This window comes from Euprymna scolopes, chromosome 17, assembly GCF_053919585.1.
Source record: "Euprymna scolopes isolate OS-2025 chromosome 17, ASM5391958v1, whole genome shotgun sequence".
Classification (NCBI taxonomy): Eukaryota; Metazoa; Mollusca; class Cephalopoda; order Sepiida; family Sepiolidae; genus Euprymna; species Euprymna scolopes.
Genome location: NC_136498.1, coordinates 110,314,011 through 110,328,902, shown reverse-complemented (window position 1 = coordinate 110,328,902; position 14,892 = coordinate 110,314,011). Strand labels below are relative to the sequence as shown.

Here is a 14,892-nt window from a genome sequence, read left to right as displayed (position 1 = left end):
CATACAAACAGACAACTGCACTTTTATATTATAGCTAAAATATTTTAATTATATATTTGATTTTTGAGCCAATTTTGTACACAAATAAAACGTTTAATGGTATTTTCTTACTATGGAAATAAAATTAAATAGTTTTGGTAACCTTTCGTTTTATCTGCATAGCAAAACTGATAAATCCGTTTGATATTAATTATTTATTGGGATTTAAGATGCAATGGGTGTACAAATATTGGATTGGTGTTATACATATGTTATACATATAGTTATATTTTGTTCTTAGTGTTACTTGAAGTATTACACCAATCACTTTTTACGGATTTTGTTGTTATATTTTGCTCTACTTTGTGGATTTAGTATTTTATATTGTGTGCTTTAATTATCCTTTTTAAATTTTCACAGTTTTAGAGGGTTTTTTTTAATTGCATATTTTAAAGAAGAGATTGGTTACCGAAAAATGACGTTTGATTAGATTTAGTAATTTCTTAACCTTTTTAGCATCTAATCATAGGGAGATATACACCAAATTATATTTCGTTTTCTTCTTTTAAAATTTTTTTATAGTTATTGGTGTCATTGCTTATACAGGATGGCCCATTTAAAAGTAGCCCAGAAAATGTAGTAGAGAGGGGGAACATTCTTTTATTGTTTAAATTAATTGTATTGTTATAAAAGATGCTGAAAGTGCTCTCTGTTGACATCCATGCATTTCTGGACACGTTTAACAACGTTTGCAGATACTGCCTGTAAATCTTCTCTGGTGATTCTCCTGATAGCATTGGTAATGTTGTCCTTTAGTTGGTCTAGATTGTGAGAATTATTTTTATAAACTTTTTGTTTTAAAGTCTGCCAAAGATAAAAATCACATGATGAAAGTCCGGGGAACGTGATGGCCATAACCCTTTTACTTATTGTTCTCTCTTCCATAAACATATCATGAACTTGTGTCAATGATCTGTGTGACGTGTGGCAGGTGGCGCCATCTTGTTGGAAAAGGAATTGCATTTTGTCTTGTGGTGTCAGTTGGTCAGTAAGAGAAAGATTAGAGAGATCAAGCTACTTTTAAGTAGGCCACTTAATTTGAAAAGAAAATTTATTAGAGAAAGATTAGAGATCGAGCAACTTTTAAGTGGGCCACCCTGTATTTAATTTCGATATTATGGTACCCATTATTCTTTTAGAGCTATATTGTAAATGCTGCTTGATTTCTTAAATACATTTTCGTTGCTGAAGTTATTAGTAAGCCCACGTTTGATTGAATTAGAGGTCTGTTTTATGATTGATAGAGGAGTAATCGGACTTTGGGTTAGGGTTATATTGGATTAGGGTTATCCTTTATATATGACTCGTAAGTAAAATTTAACTTTAAGATGACATCTAAAAAATGAGTTATTTTTATGTTAGCCAATCTGTCTACTCTTTAGCCTTACACTGACGTTTATGGACCTTGTTTTATTGTTTTAGTCCTATACTTCAAGAGGTCTTAATTACTAAAATGCAAATGGCCGATCGGTTGGTAAGTAATATTTCTTTTATTATTCTTTTCTTTATCTTTCGGATTTTCAAATCACCTCGTAGCTTATCTACAAACACACAATTTATTTATGTATTGGAGATTATCTAGTTGCCACAGGGCTTATGAAGAAGAACCTGAAGTTCTACCTAACTAATATTCTTGGTGAACTAAGTGCAAAAGAGATCCAGAAAATTGCAAGAGAACAGCAAGGATACTAAAAAGAGCTCTTAGTTGGTTTCTTTAAAGCGTATCGCTATTCTTCCGTGTTTGCTTAGAATAATTTAATTTATATCTTTAGTGTGTAGATAAATGTTCGCACTTACCTAGTTAAAAGCGACAGCGATGTCTGGTGTCTATTTGCAAGAGCTGTAAGGCGCATGACCGGGGTCGGTGTTATGTTTATACATGATTTGCATACTAGGAGGCCAAGTCGCTTCTGAGCCCTTTAATTAGTTTTGAGTCACACACTTCTGGAGATTTAAGGTGCAATCCAGAAGAAACCATCAGGCTGCTCAATAGTTCATCCATCACCTACCTGCCGTGACTTCACGTACTCTGATTGGGGTGGGTCTAAGTGAGTCCTCAACTTTGCCTAAGGGTCTCCAACTGGATAGCAGAGGGAAGAAGGCGTCTTACTGCTCCTGTTGGCTGAAGTGCTTCCATCCCGCAACCTTATTAACCTACTACTATCTGTAAAGTGAACCAATAATATTTATGAATATGTATTAGTAAAAAACGTCAATAAAACTCATGCTCTTAAGTCATTATTATTTATAAAATTTAAGAGTCGTGAGGATTTGGGTGCTGTGTTTCGTTTATTTCTTTCTCGGGTTTCAATTCATTTCTTCCTTTGTTGCAATCTGCGCTGTTGCTTTCTTCGTCGCTTCTTTTAATCTTCTTGTCGTCAGCTTCTAACTATCACATTGTTGTGTTCCACCTTATCTCTTGTTATGATCCGTTGTTCACATAACTTTGAGTTATTATAAAAAAGAATTAGCAGTTTGGAAATGGAGATTTATTGAGAGAAAAATATTAAGTATCATCAATATTAAGTATCACAAGTACCATTTACACTTATTTATATAGGAGGGAGATAAAAGTCTTAACCTAATATAGACAGATATGTAGACACACAGATAACTATGTGACGTCATCTATGTGTCCCTTTCCATCAAATCTCCGTCTTGGTGAAAGGTTATTCTCAATGCACCCTTTCAACTTTCTTTGTTCCACCCACGAGCAAGATCGTTTCAAGCACACTCATTAACCCGTGCCAAAAGAAATTTTTATTTAGAACAATACAGTGGATTTATAATGAGATCCTTAACGATAGGATTAGATCTGATGACCTAAGAGGAAAATTATATCTATATTCTCTAGGGAAATGTGTGAAAAACGATGCTATGGCCACGTTAAAAGAATAGAGAAAATTCTTGGGTTAGTAGATATAGAAAAGTTGAAGTAATGGAGTCAGTCATGATCGATGTAAATATAAATTCAGGCCTGTTCACTGAAAAATGACGTCATCCATGAGGTCCTAAGAGTCAGACTGTGGATAATGAATGAAAGATTTTTATAAAAAAATCATAAAAACAATTTTGAAATTGCATTAAAGAAAGAGAAAGAGAGAGAGAGAGAGAGAAAAGGACACGATTTATACGGAAACTCGATTTATTCAATATTAATTACAAAAAGAAAAAGTTAAACAAGGAAAAGTTGTGTTTATACGTTAAAAATAAATAAATATTTCGTTGTTTCATGGGTTTTAAAGACTAAAAGTCGTTTATTATTCATTAAAAAAAAAATTGTATTTAAAAAAAAAAAAGTTAGGAACACCATTCGATTTACATTGAAACTGAACTTTATTCAATATAAATTTAAAATATGCATGTAAAATCACGTATGTTTGCAGCAGAAAACGTTCAAATATTGGAAAACCTGAATTATGAATTGAAGGAACAAACAATTATTAAACAAACAAGTGAAGCATGCATGGTCCCCCGTGAGTGCACAGTGAACGAGGCATAAAAAAAATGACTAATTTCAGCATTGCCTCCCTACCCCATTTAGCCCCAAAAGTCCCCAGAGGACGTCAAGTCCTGATGAAAATGAACAAACGGTGCGGTTTTAGGCCTTAACATATGTAAATTTGTTGAGTACTGCACCATGTAAAAAAAAAAAGAAATGACTAAGTCCATCATTTGCCCCCCTCCCCCATTAAACTCCAAAAGTCCCCAAGGCCTTAACATATTTAAATTTGAGTTCAGCACTATGCAAAACTGCTAAATAGACATACACAGAAAAATTTGGACAAAAATGGGGTGTTTTTATTAGCCCTAAAAGAGACGTTGGGGCACACCCAAAAGTTATCACAAAGTATAGACAAACAAAATTATATAGAAATCATTTAGTTACAACTTTTCAAAAAGATTTTTTTAAATAAGCACAAAAGTGTCCATTTTAGCCATTTTAACCCGAAAGGCACCCCTAGGGGAAGGGGGGGGGGGCAACCGGAGTTTTCCTGGAAAATCTGTTCTGTTACTTTTTTTTTTACTCATGTTTAACGTTTGTGCAAAATTTCAAAAAAATCCTAAGGCATAGTTATTGACAAAAGTGTAGACAGACAAACGGACAAGGGTGAATTTGCAGGTTCACCCTTCTTTTGTCGGGGGACCAATAAATTAAAATCAAGTAATAAATAATTTTAAAATAAAAACGAACGTTAAATAATGGAATAATGAACTTTATTCTAACCCATTTAGGTTTATCTGTTCGTATTTGAACTGAATTGCATTGGAATATTTAAATTACTCTTCTTGCACTAATATAACATAACGCAGACGGCTATATGCAGATGCATGCGATAAGATAAAATAAAGACTTTAAAAAAAGAGATCATGTTAGAGACGGGAAGAACGTTCAAGATCATGTTGGAGGCGTGAATGACGTTTGAGAAGACAGTCACATGAGGGACGCCATATCGGTAGCAAGAGAAATAAGGAAATAAAAGTCGTTGTGCAACAAAGAAAGTGAGTTGAAGTTTTTTTTATATACTTTGCGACTGAAACTACAACGTGTTGGTTCCCGGACAACGCTAAAAATGAAAATGACAAGATGAATTTTAACACAGAAATGACATTTTTCCATCAAAACCTCTAGAGCAACAGACGTGTACTTATTTTAACACGATTTATATTGAAACTGGACTTATTCAACATTAATTTAAAAAGAAAAGAAAATACGAGAATAAATTAAAAAAAGAAGAGGTGTGTGTTGTTTTGCAATAAACAAGCCCGTTTATTGTTTCTTTGAATTAGATTAAAAAAAAAATAATCGCTTGACTAATTACATAATTCGTGCATAACTTGAACAAGAAATTTATTTTAAAAGACACAAAAAATAAGGCAATGTATACAGGTTCGTAAGCTATAATAAAAAAAAAAAAAAAAAAAATAGTTTGAGTTTTTTTTTTTTTTTTACAGAAAAAAAAAAATTCTGGGTCAATGCCACAAACGTTTGTGTATTTTCTTTGCTTCGTTCTTTTCTTTTCTTTTTATTTTTTTTAGAAGCAAACATTTTTATCATAAAGACCATTTCAGGCTTGAAAAAACTTTACAAAGAAGGATACTAACAATTTTTTTTATAAAAAGAGTTCTTTTTTCTTTTCTTCTTGAAATTTGACGGAAAGTCTATTGAAAATAGTTTTTTGTTTTTTTTTCTTTTCGGAAATCTTGCCAGACTGAGAAAATTTAAAGAAAAACGTATTGCCAGACCGAGAAAATTTTAAGAAAAAAAGTCTTTATTCAATATAAATTAAAAAAAAAAAAATTATGTGTGCAAAATTGTATATTTTATTACGTAATTGCATATAATGTATAAGAACATCGAGTGCTGCAAAAACTGAATTATGAAGTTAGGGAATAAACAAATAATAATCAAACAAATTAAAATCGAACGATAACTTTTTAAAATGAAAACAATTTAAATTCAAAGAAATAATTTAAATGGAAAGTTACCAGTGCAGATACATTTCTTTTTAAATTAAATGTAGAGGAAAATCTGCTTGATAATTTTCAGAATATGTTTCTAAATAATAGCGTTATTATTTCAAGGTTTGTATTCTTTATAAATACGAAAAAAAAATTAAATAAATAAAATTGATTAATTAATGGATTTTGCAAGCGCTATAAAACTTGTTGATGCAAAAATTCAAAACTATTTGGGAATAATTATATAAACAGATTTACTTTATGCAGTTTTTATGTAAATATGTTTGTGTTTATTGATTTATTGATTTTGAACAAGGATAAGCATTACTTTTTAAAATATTATTATACAAAAAATATTCCTAACAAAAAACAATAAACTTAGAAGATACTTATTTCGACTAACGATATTTTGTTTGTATTCATTATAATTAAAACTTTTGTTTCAGCAAAAATCATGACGTTTGTTTTTCTTAGTTTAAAAAAAAAAAAATAATCAATTTACGTGATTTTGGGAATATGACATTCGTTCCGTGATAACTTTGGGTAGGATTGAAACCACTATCTTCAGACAATGCTCACCTGGATCCGTAGAGACTCAACGCTTCTATCCACTGTGCCACAAGCCTCCAAGGGAACCATCAATCTTGAAGATGAAACTCGCAGTAGAAGACTCCTAAAATTTGATTTAGAAGTTTCAAAAAGTTCAGTTCATTTTCATTGAATAAATATTGATAAGAAAGGAGAAATTTTATTTCTATTCTTTCTGTGTGCCTAAAATACACGCTGAACTTTCCGGACAGCCTAATATAATATTTCGGGAAAAATCTCTTCCTCAGACGTATGTTTAACTTTATTTCAAATGTGAAGAGAAACCGTTGGGAATAATCCAGTAGTAAATGACATGAATCTATAATTAAATTAAGAAAAAATTTTTTTGGAAATGTTTTGTTTGTCTTCCAGCTTAGTGTCACTATTAATATGAAAATTTCTTTTACTTTAATTTCTGTTTCTATTCTGTATATTTTATAAGTTTTTAAATTTTTATTTTATTTACCTTATAAGTTAGAATCAAAGACCATGTTCTTCCTCCTTCCATGGACACATCAACAGATTAAAGAATCTATACTAATATTAAAATTGCATTAAAGTATAAATTAATAAATCAGGGGGAGTACCAAACACAGCTTATCCTAATAAACTTAATTGTTGACAACATCGTGAGCTGAAAAACACATATATGATGAAAATAAAATAAATAAAAAAATTAAAAATAGAACATCAATTATATGACAAACACCAACAAATGATAAAACTATAAAATACTGGAAAGGTGACTCGACAATTGATTGATTGCCTGCTCTAGTTGAGGACCCATCGTGGTACACTGAGAGGAAGCTTCAGTTCATACTACATTCTAGTCTACATTGCACTGTAGAGAACCTACTGTTGATTTTATAAAATTTTTCATATATAATGGCTTGAATGAAAGTTTAAAATGCAAAAGTCAGGTATCATACTTCAATCAAATGGAGAGTTTGACTCAACTATTCTTTCAGCACTCATATTTTTATTTATTTTTAAAGAACGACACTTTGTTTTCTGAATTAATTACCATTTTTGAAAGGAATAAACATCTTCAAAAAAAAAAAAAAAAAAAAAACGAGACGCAGTTACACTGATGATTTGCGAAAAGGACACCTAAACAGTACTGAATTAGTACTAACAGCTGTACGAGATAACATTATTAGAACAAACTATGTCAAGACTAAAATCAACAAGACACAAGTAAACAGCAAATGTAGATTCTGTGGACAAAGCGATGAAACAATAAATTGCATAATAAATGAATACAGCAAACTAGCCCAAAAAGAATATAAGAATAGTCAGGACCAGATAGGAAAGTGGAAACTATGCAAACAACTGCATCTTGAACACCCAGACAAATGATACAAACACAAATCGGTAGTTGAAAATGGAAATTATAAAATCTTATGAGACATGGAGGTACAGTTAGATAAGCCCATCCAAGCAAGGAGACTGGATTTAATATTAATTAACAAGAAAGAAATCGATACAACTTGTCTCATCCTATATATTTTTAATTGGAATTCGTTATTCAGATGATTATTATTTATTCATTGCAAACTATTATCCTCATCTTTCTTAGTTGTTTCATGACGTTTCAGCAAATTATTCCTCAGGTGGTAACCACAACGGGATAGGAACTCTGAATCTCCTAACTGCATTCTCAGCAATTACTGCCATCCATAACGTGGTGAGACAACAACAACTATGGATGGCAGTAATTGCTAAGAATGCAGTTAGGAGATTCAGAGTTCCTATCCCGTCGTGGTTACTACCTGACGAAGGCCAGAGGAATAGTTGGCCGAAACGTTGTGAAACAAGAAAGATAAGGATAATAGTCCGCAATAAATAAATTGTCTCATCCTCTTACTAACTTCCATCACTAGAAAATTACGTTTGGCTTCAGGCGAAGTTGGATATTCAGCTGTATGGCCTGCATACAAGGTTAGAAAACACACACCTGTTAATACTTTCGTGTCTCTAGGTGAGCGATGTGTACATTGCAATCACTAGCTTCTTATCCACATATGATGGATTCAGCTGAAATGATTTGTCAGCTCCCCTACACGCATCCTGATATTGACCGTCATTAACCATCCTTACTTGATCCTTTTCTCACTTCTGTTCATGAATCTGGTTATATTTCCTCTTTTCTTCTATCAGGTTCTGTTGCTGATGTTGAGATTGATTTTTCTGTTGATCGTCCCTTCTATAAAACTAGTCTGCGTGCCCAGCGTTGCCCGGGTGTTTGGAGGTGTGTGTTCAGAAAAAAAAAAATAAATAAATAAATAAAATAAAATAAATAAAAAAAAATAATTAAAAAAAAAAAAAAATAAAATAAATAAATAATAATAAAAAAAAATAGTAGTAGGCAGTTTATTTAATAAAAATCCAAACAATTTATAATGCAATAATTCTTTTATTTTTTGTAATCTGTTAAATAAAGAGCAGTTGCCTAAAAAAGTACAAAATAAATATCTCTAAAATTGATATCTATATATTATTATGATGGCGTATATGTTATTCTGTGCGTCACACATCTTTTTTTCTTCCGAGTGACTTGTTTAATTGTTACTAGCCTGGATGCCCGGGTGTTTGGATGTGTGTTGAGCAAAAAATAAAATAAAAAAATAAAATTGGTGTTAGGCAGACAGGCTTGAACCCGTACAGTGAAGGAGGAAAAGAAAGTGAAGAAGAAAAAAAAAAAACTATGACGTCTTTGATGTTGCATCCATTGCCAAACCGGAAGTGGCGATGGTTTAAATTAAGGCTGGTCAATCGAAAAGAGGGGATGATTTCGAAAATATTGACAAAAAAACAAAAGTGACCTCCTCCTTGTAGAAAAGTGCCCAGTTGAGGATGAAGGAATTAATGTTTTTAGCCAACTTTTCGATATTTGTTGTCCGAAGGGTCAAACTTCAAAACGATACTAATCTCATGAAAATCCATCGCCTCTGTCTGCCTAAAAATTTCAACATACAAACATACATACACTTAAACAGACAGGTGAGATTTATATTATAGATGTTTAACTATATGAAGGTTGACTATGCGACGTTTCATGAGGTTCTGTCTTTGTCTCTGAATACTACTGCTAAAAAAGGTTACTGATGAGCTTCATGTTGGAATTAATATCTTCATTGTAAGTTTTAAACTAAACCGCATTCTCTTCCCTGTTTGTCTGAATGCGATGAATCACTTTGAAAGGAACTCTCATGTCTCACATGAACCAAAGTCTAAGTTTAAGTATCAATAAAATTTAGTAGAAACTTGGCATGAAGCAAGCAGACAACAGAAGATATTGTGTTTTGAACAAAACAGCTTATCTTGTAGGCTGGTATATAATCATGTTTTTCAACTGTTTTCATTTGTGAAGTATTTCATTTCAGCTTCCAGTTAACATTGGGTCCTCAGGAGAGAAGCGGGACCGTTTCAGGACCTTCCTTTTCAAAAAAAGAAAGAAAAAAAAAAATGAATTCACTTGTATATAATTCTGCTTATAGTCTTTTTTCACTTTTGGGGCATTTAATTTTTGTCTCCAGATAATCTTGGATCACCAGGAGTGAATATACACCATTTTGATGCCGTCTTTTTCGTGTATAAACACCTTTCACTGACGAGTTTAATAAGAAGTTAATAGAAATTTAAGATAGACAAAAACAATTTTTTTTTTTTTTTTTACTGTAAAATGACTTATTTTTTCACCTTAAACAAATTAATGAGCAAACTTCCAACTGTATTAGGCCTTTTCCAAATTTTTTTTTTTTTAATCATTTTGTCTTCCAGAGATATAAAAAATCTCTCAAGGATGGAAGTTCAAGAAGGCGCTGTTTTCAAAAGTACAAATATTAGTTTCTTAATGAGTTTAATAGTAATAATACATCTTGGGATATTCTATTTTTTTTTTATAATAAACTATTCACTCTCGTCTATTATCTTCCTTTCTCTCTTTCTGTTTTTATTAGTAAAGAGAGAGAGAGAGAGTGGATAGAGCTCTTTAGTAAATTACTAGTAATTTAGTAAGAGCTCTTTAGTAATTGATAATGATCAATTACCCTGGGAGAGGGTTTTGTCGCGGTGTGTGTCATATCACCACTTCCACTCAAACAAAAACAAACAATGGCTATTGATTGAGATTGTCGGACTGACTTCCTCATCTTGGTTGTTATTGTCACAACGTTTCGGCAGTTTTGCGCTCTGGCCTTCGTCAGGTGTTTTGTATCGAACTGGGGAACCATTTGTTAGGAGTCTCGAACCCAACCCTTTATTATTATTACAGGGGTACCGTGTTCAGACTCCAGCTAGGCTTTGGGACATAGTTGCTGATTCTCTGTTTTGAATGTTACTTTTTCACTGCCTTCGTTCAGGATTGAACTCAGCACCTTTGGGTAACTGTAAACTTTGATACAACGTCTAGGACCACTCGGCCATATGTCACTAGGACAATTCTTAGTTGGTTTTTGTTAATGTTAAACCTATGTTGTTATTCAAGGTTTTCTCTCTCTATCAGAGGTGTCCAAATTGCATTCAGCTCTATGATTGGTTTGCTCAGTAGGTTGTTATGTCCGAGCATGTGAGCTGTTTCTTTAAGTTTTCTCACTTTCCAGTGGGTCTCTCTGTTTATTATTTTTACTTCATCCCATTGGGGGCAATGGTTCCCCCTCTCCATCCAGACATGGCTGGCTATACCCGATTTTTCCGTCTCCCCTTTAGTTACCGCTTTTCGGTGTTCTTCCACCCTTACTTTAAGGGGGCGGCATGTTTCACCCTTGTAAACCTTTTTGCAACTGCATGAGATGGAGTATATACAGTTTTTGGTCATGTTCTCCATGCGGGGCTTCACTCGTACCAGGTGTCGTCTGAGTGTTGACTCGCTCTTGAATACCGTCCTGATGTTGTAGGGGGCACATATTCTCTGAATCTTTTCGGAGATGCCTCGTATGTATGGTAGGCAGACCGTTGGAGGTTTTTGGGTTTCATTCTCCTCTCTTATACTATTAACACGTCTGGTGGATGGTATGCTATCGGGGTAGTTGTTACGACGGAGGGTATTCTTCAACCTGACCATTTCTTGGTGGTATGTAATGGTGTCGCTACTTATCGTCTCTGCTCGATGTTGTAAGCAGCGTGTGATTCCATGTTTGATACTGTATGGGTGATGGGAGTTGAAGTTTAGGTATTGTCCGGTGAAGGTAGGCTTGCGATATATGGATGTCTTAAACCCATGCTCTGTTCGTGATATGAGTATATCAAGGAAGGCCAGTTGGTTATCTTTTTCTTTCTCCATTGTGAACTGTATCGATGGTCTTATTGAGTTCACATGGTCTAGGAGAGCCTGGATGTCTTCCTGATGGGGCCAGAGTATGAAAGTGTCATCAACGTATCTTAGCCACATGGTGGGCTTTAAGGGAGCTGAACCTAAGGCCATGTCTTCGAAGTATTCCATGTATATGTTCGCCATCACTGGTGATAATGGCGAACCCATAGCTAGTCCCTCCTTTTGTCGATATAGGTCAGTACCCATTCTGAAGTAGGTTGTTTCTATGCAGAATGTCAGCATTTCCATTAAGTTTGGCAATGGTACACATGTGCGCTCTTCTATGGAGAGGTCCGCAGCTAGTTTGTCTTGAATTACTGCAAGTGCCTCACTAGTTGGGACTTTAGTGAACAGGCTAATCACATCTAGGCTTACCATTTGGTTTGTACTGATGGGTGCTCCCTTGATCAGTTCCGTGAAGTGGGCAGAATTCTTTACATGTGTTGCTGACTTGCCTGCTAATGGATTTATTATCTCCACAAGGTACCTACTCAGTGGGTGGCATGCTGAGCCTCGGCAGCTCACTATGGGTCTGAGTGGAATACAGTCTTTGTGTATCTTGGGGAGACCGTACATATGTGGTAGCTTACTATAATGCTGGACCAGCTGTCTATATCTCATCGGAGCGATGTGTTCCTTGTTTTTGGTAAGGATTTGTAACAGCTTTCTTTCGTTTTTCAAAGTTGGGTCCTTCTTTATTTTAAATACGTGAAACTTTTCATTGTGACAAGTTTGGTTGGAAATTAATTTTATTTATTTATTGGGAGCAGTCATGTAATGTCAACGCTTTCATAAAGTGCTTCATCAGCAAAATATTTTTAATCCGACTAAGGAGCAGGAAACTTTCAGAATTGCGACTGTGATGCACCCAGTCAAGTCGTTCGAGCCCAGCAGCTGAAGTGTTTCAATAGCAGGAGTAGTTCAGGTCTAACTATATACAACAACTTACTATTTGCAAATCAAAAAGCCTTTTCCAGGGCTAACTTCCACAAACTACCTGTATACAAACTACTACTGCCTGTAATTTGGGCCCACATAGTAACCTCCTACGTCAAAGTGAAACTGTGCATTGTTTGAGGTGAAATAACAGTTATTAAAAAATCGTTTAAGATGCCATACTTAGAGCCAGAGGTAAAATATTTGTACTTTGATTTTGTTCTAATATGAACTTCAACATTTTAAAGTACAGTTATGTGCAGATCGTTTTTTGGAAATGTTTGTTTCTTTCAAAAATAGTGATTAAGTCAGAAAACAAAGTGTTGTTCTTTAAAATAAAAATATGAGTGCTGAAAAAAAAGAAAAAAAAAAAAAGAAAAAAAATAGTTCGGTCAAACACTCCATTCGATTGAAGCATGATACCTGACTTTTGCATTTTAAACTTTCATTTAAGCCATTATATATATAAAAAAATAATTTTATAAAATCAACAGTAGGTTCTCTACAGTGCAATGTAGACTACAGCGTGCTGTGGTTTAAGTCACTGGAAGAGGCATGGGAGCTTCCACACGGTTCACTGCATTGGGTCCCAAACTAGAGCAGATAGATTTGATTGAAAAATGGGTAATTTTATCGATTTCAATGATAAAAATATAGGAGCATGAAACATTCAGTGATCATCATTCAATTCTAAGCAACATCGGGTCACCCTGCTAGTATACATAAGTGACCTTGTTTGTCTGTCTGAGATATGGTCTCTACCAAACTCCCTTCTCAATTTTTGGTCTACAGACTTTAAACTTAATATATAGAGAATTTGGACCTGTGAAACAAATTCAATTCGGTCTTTTAGCTAGTTGATAAGGTCAAAATTGGAGAAAAAAAAAAAAAAAAAAAAAAATTGGAACTGGCAGGCGTAAATCGAGTTAATGTGCTCTTCTGCACATGCACAAACATACATTTATAGGTTAAACAACATTTTTTTAACTTTATTACACTTTGAGCATATAAAGCTGAAGTGCTATGTTTTGGTTTTGATTCTAAATGATGCCACCAAGTCGTTCTTTTTTACTTTTGAAATCACTACCATATATTGGGTATACAATATAATCAATAATAATAAATATGAAGTCTGCAGGAATTAAAATATATTCAAGCGTGTTTTGCAACCAGGCTGCCACTACTATATATTGGGTACAATATAATAATCAGCATAAGATTGAATAAAAATAAACAAAAAATCTGCATAAATTAAATATCATATTTAAGCATATTTTATGACTAGGCAATGTTGTAGGGCCTGCTAGCATATATATAAAAGCGACTTTGTGTGGGTGCATGTGTGTGGGGAATGGTCTCTACCAAACTCCTGTTAATTTTTAGTCTGCAAACTTGAAACTCGATTTATGGGGGATTCGGACCTGTGAAAAAAATTAGATTTGGTTTTCTACCTATATAAAAGCCAAGTACGTCCAAGGATGAAGTACTGCTGCCACATATGGGCAGGAGCTGCTAAAAACAGCCTATCCTGCGTTGACAGAGTACAAAATAGGCTTCGTGGCTTAGCGAGGGATGCCTTTTTCTCTTTTCCACAGGAGAGAGGTTGTGAGCCCGTCTTTGTTTTATCGTTACTTCCATGGCAAATGCTCGTCTGAACTCCAATCACTGGTCCCCTCCTTGCCAATCTTTCATCATAAACAGCCGTCTAGCTGAAACCACTGTCAAAAATTTTCCCCACTCTTTAGCTGTACCAAAACCAAAACGTAGATTCCATGAACAAAACGTCTTTCTTAGAAGTGCATGCCTGTGGAACTCTTCCATTTGCCCGTTTCCCACCTGACTACAACGTGGATGTCTTCAAGTCTAACAAACAAATTCCTGATGAACCGCCCCCCCCCTTAAGTAAGACATTTTATCAAATCTCCAATACTAACAATTACTACGATACTATCCTATTGATAACTGTACACGCAATAACCCTTATCCCTGAGTAGCTTCCAGGCCTTAAGTGGTGACTACCTTATAAAAAAAAAAAAAAAAAAAAAAAAAAAAAAGTGAAAAATTGGAACTTGGCAGGTGTAAGTTGACTTTATTTATATGCTCCAAGCATGTACAAATATACATTTCTACGTTTAACTGTATTAATTATTGAAGTTTTGAGATTTGTGTGTCCTTAGGTAGTGTGGGTAGGTAAGCGAATACTGCTAGAGAGCTCAATGTTTTGGTTTGAATTCTAGCTGATAGCACCCAAGTTATATTTTTTATTTTAACTTTTGAAATCACTATTATATATTGGGTACAATATAATAATCTATAAAGAATTGGATTTATAATAATAAATATGAAATCTGTATGAATTAAAATATATTTATTTTATGAGCAGGCAATGCAGGCTGCCTGCTAGTTTCAAATAAAATGAATTTTTTTTATGATAAAAGTATTTTGATAAATATTAAAATCTTAAAAAGTTACAAAAAATATTTCATGTAGAAAAGTAATTTATTATCAATAGAGTTTAGTTGACAGAATTAATACACATTTATTATATTTCA

General features: G+C 33.6%; 1 long non-coding RNA gene across 1 annotated transcript in view; it reads right to left on the bottom strand.

Annotated features, from left to right (window-relative positions):
• Window positions 1-3,286: 3,286 nt before the first annotated feature.
• LOC145296876 (uncharacterized) overlaps window positions 3,287-14,892 on the bottom strand; it is a 61,927-nt gene continuing 50,321 nt past the window's right edge. Inside the window, exons 2-3 of the long non-coding RNA XR_013870059.1 lie at window positions 6,082-6,175; window positions 3,287-5,252 (exon numbers count right to left, since the gene is read on the bottom strand). This is a non-coding gene — a long non-coding RNA (uncharacterized LOC145296876). The remainder of the gene's footprint in view (window positions 5,253-6,081; window positions 6,176-14,892) is intronic.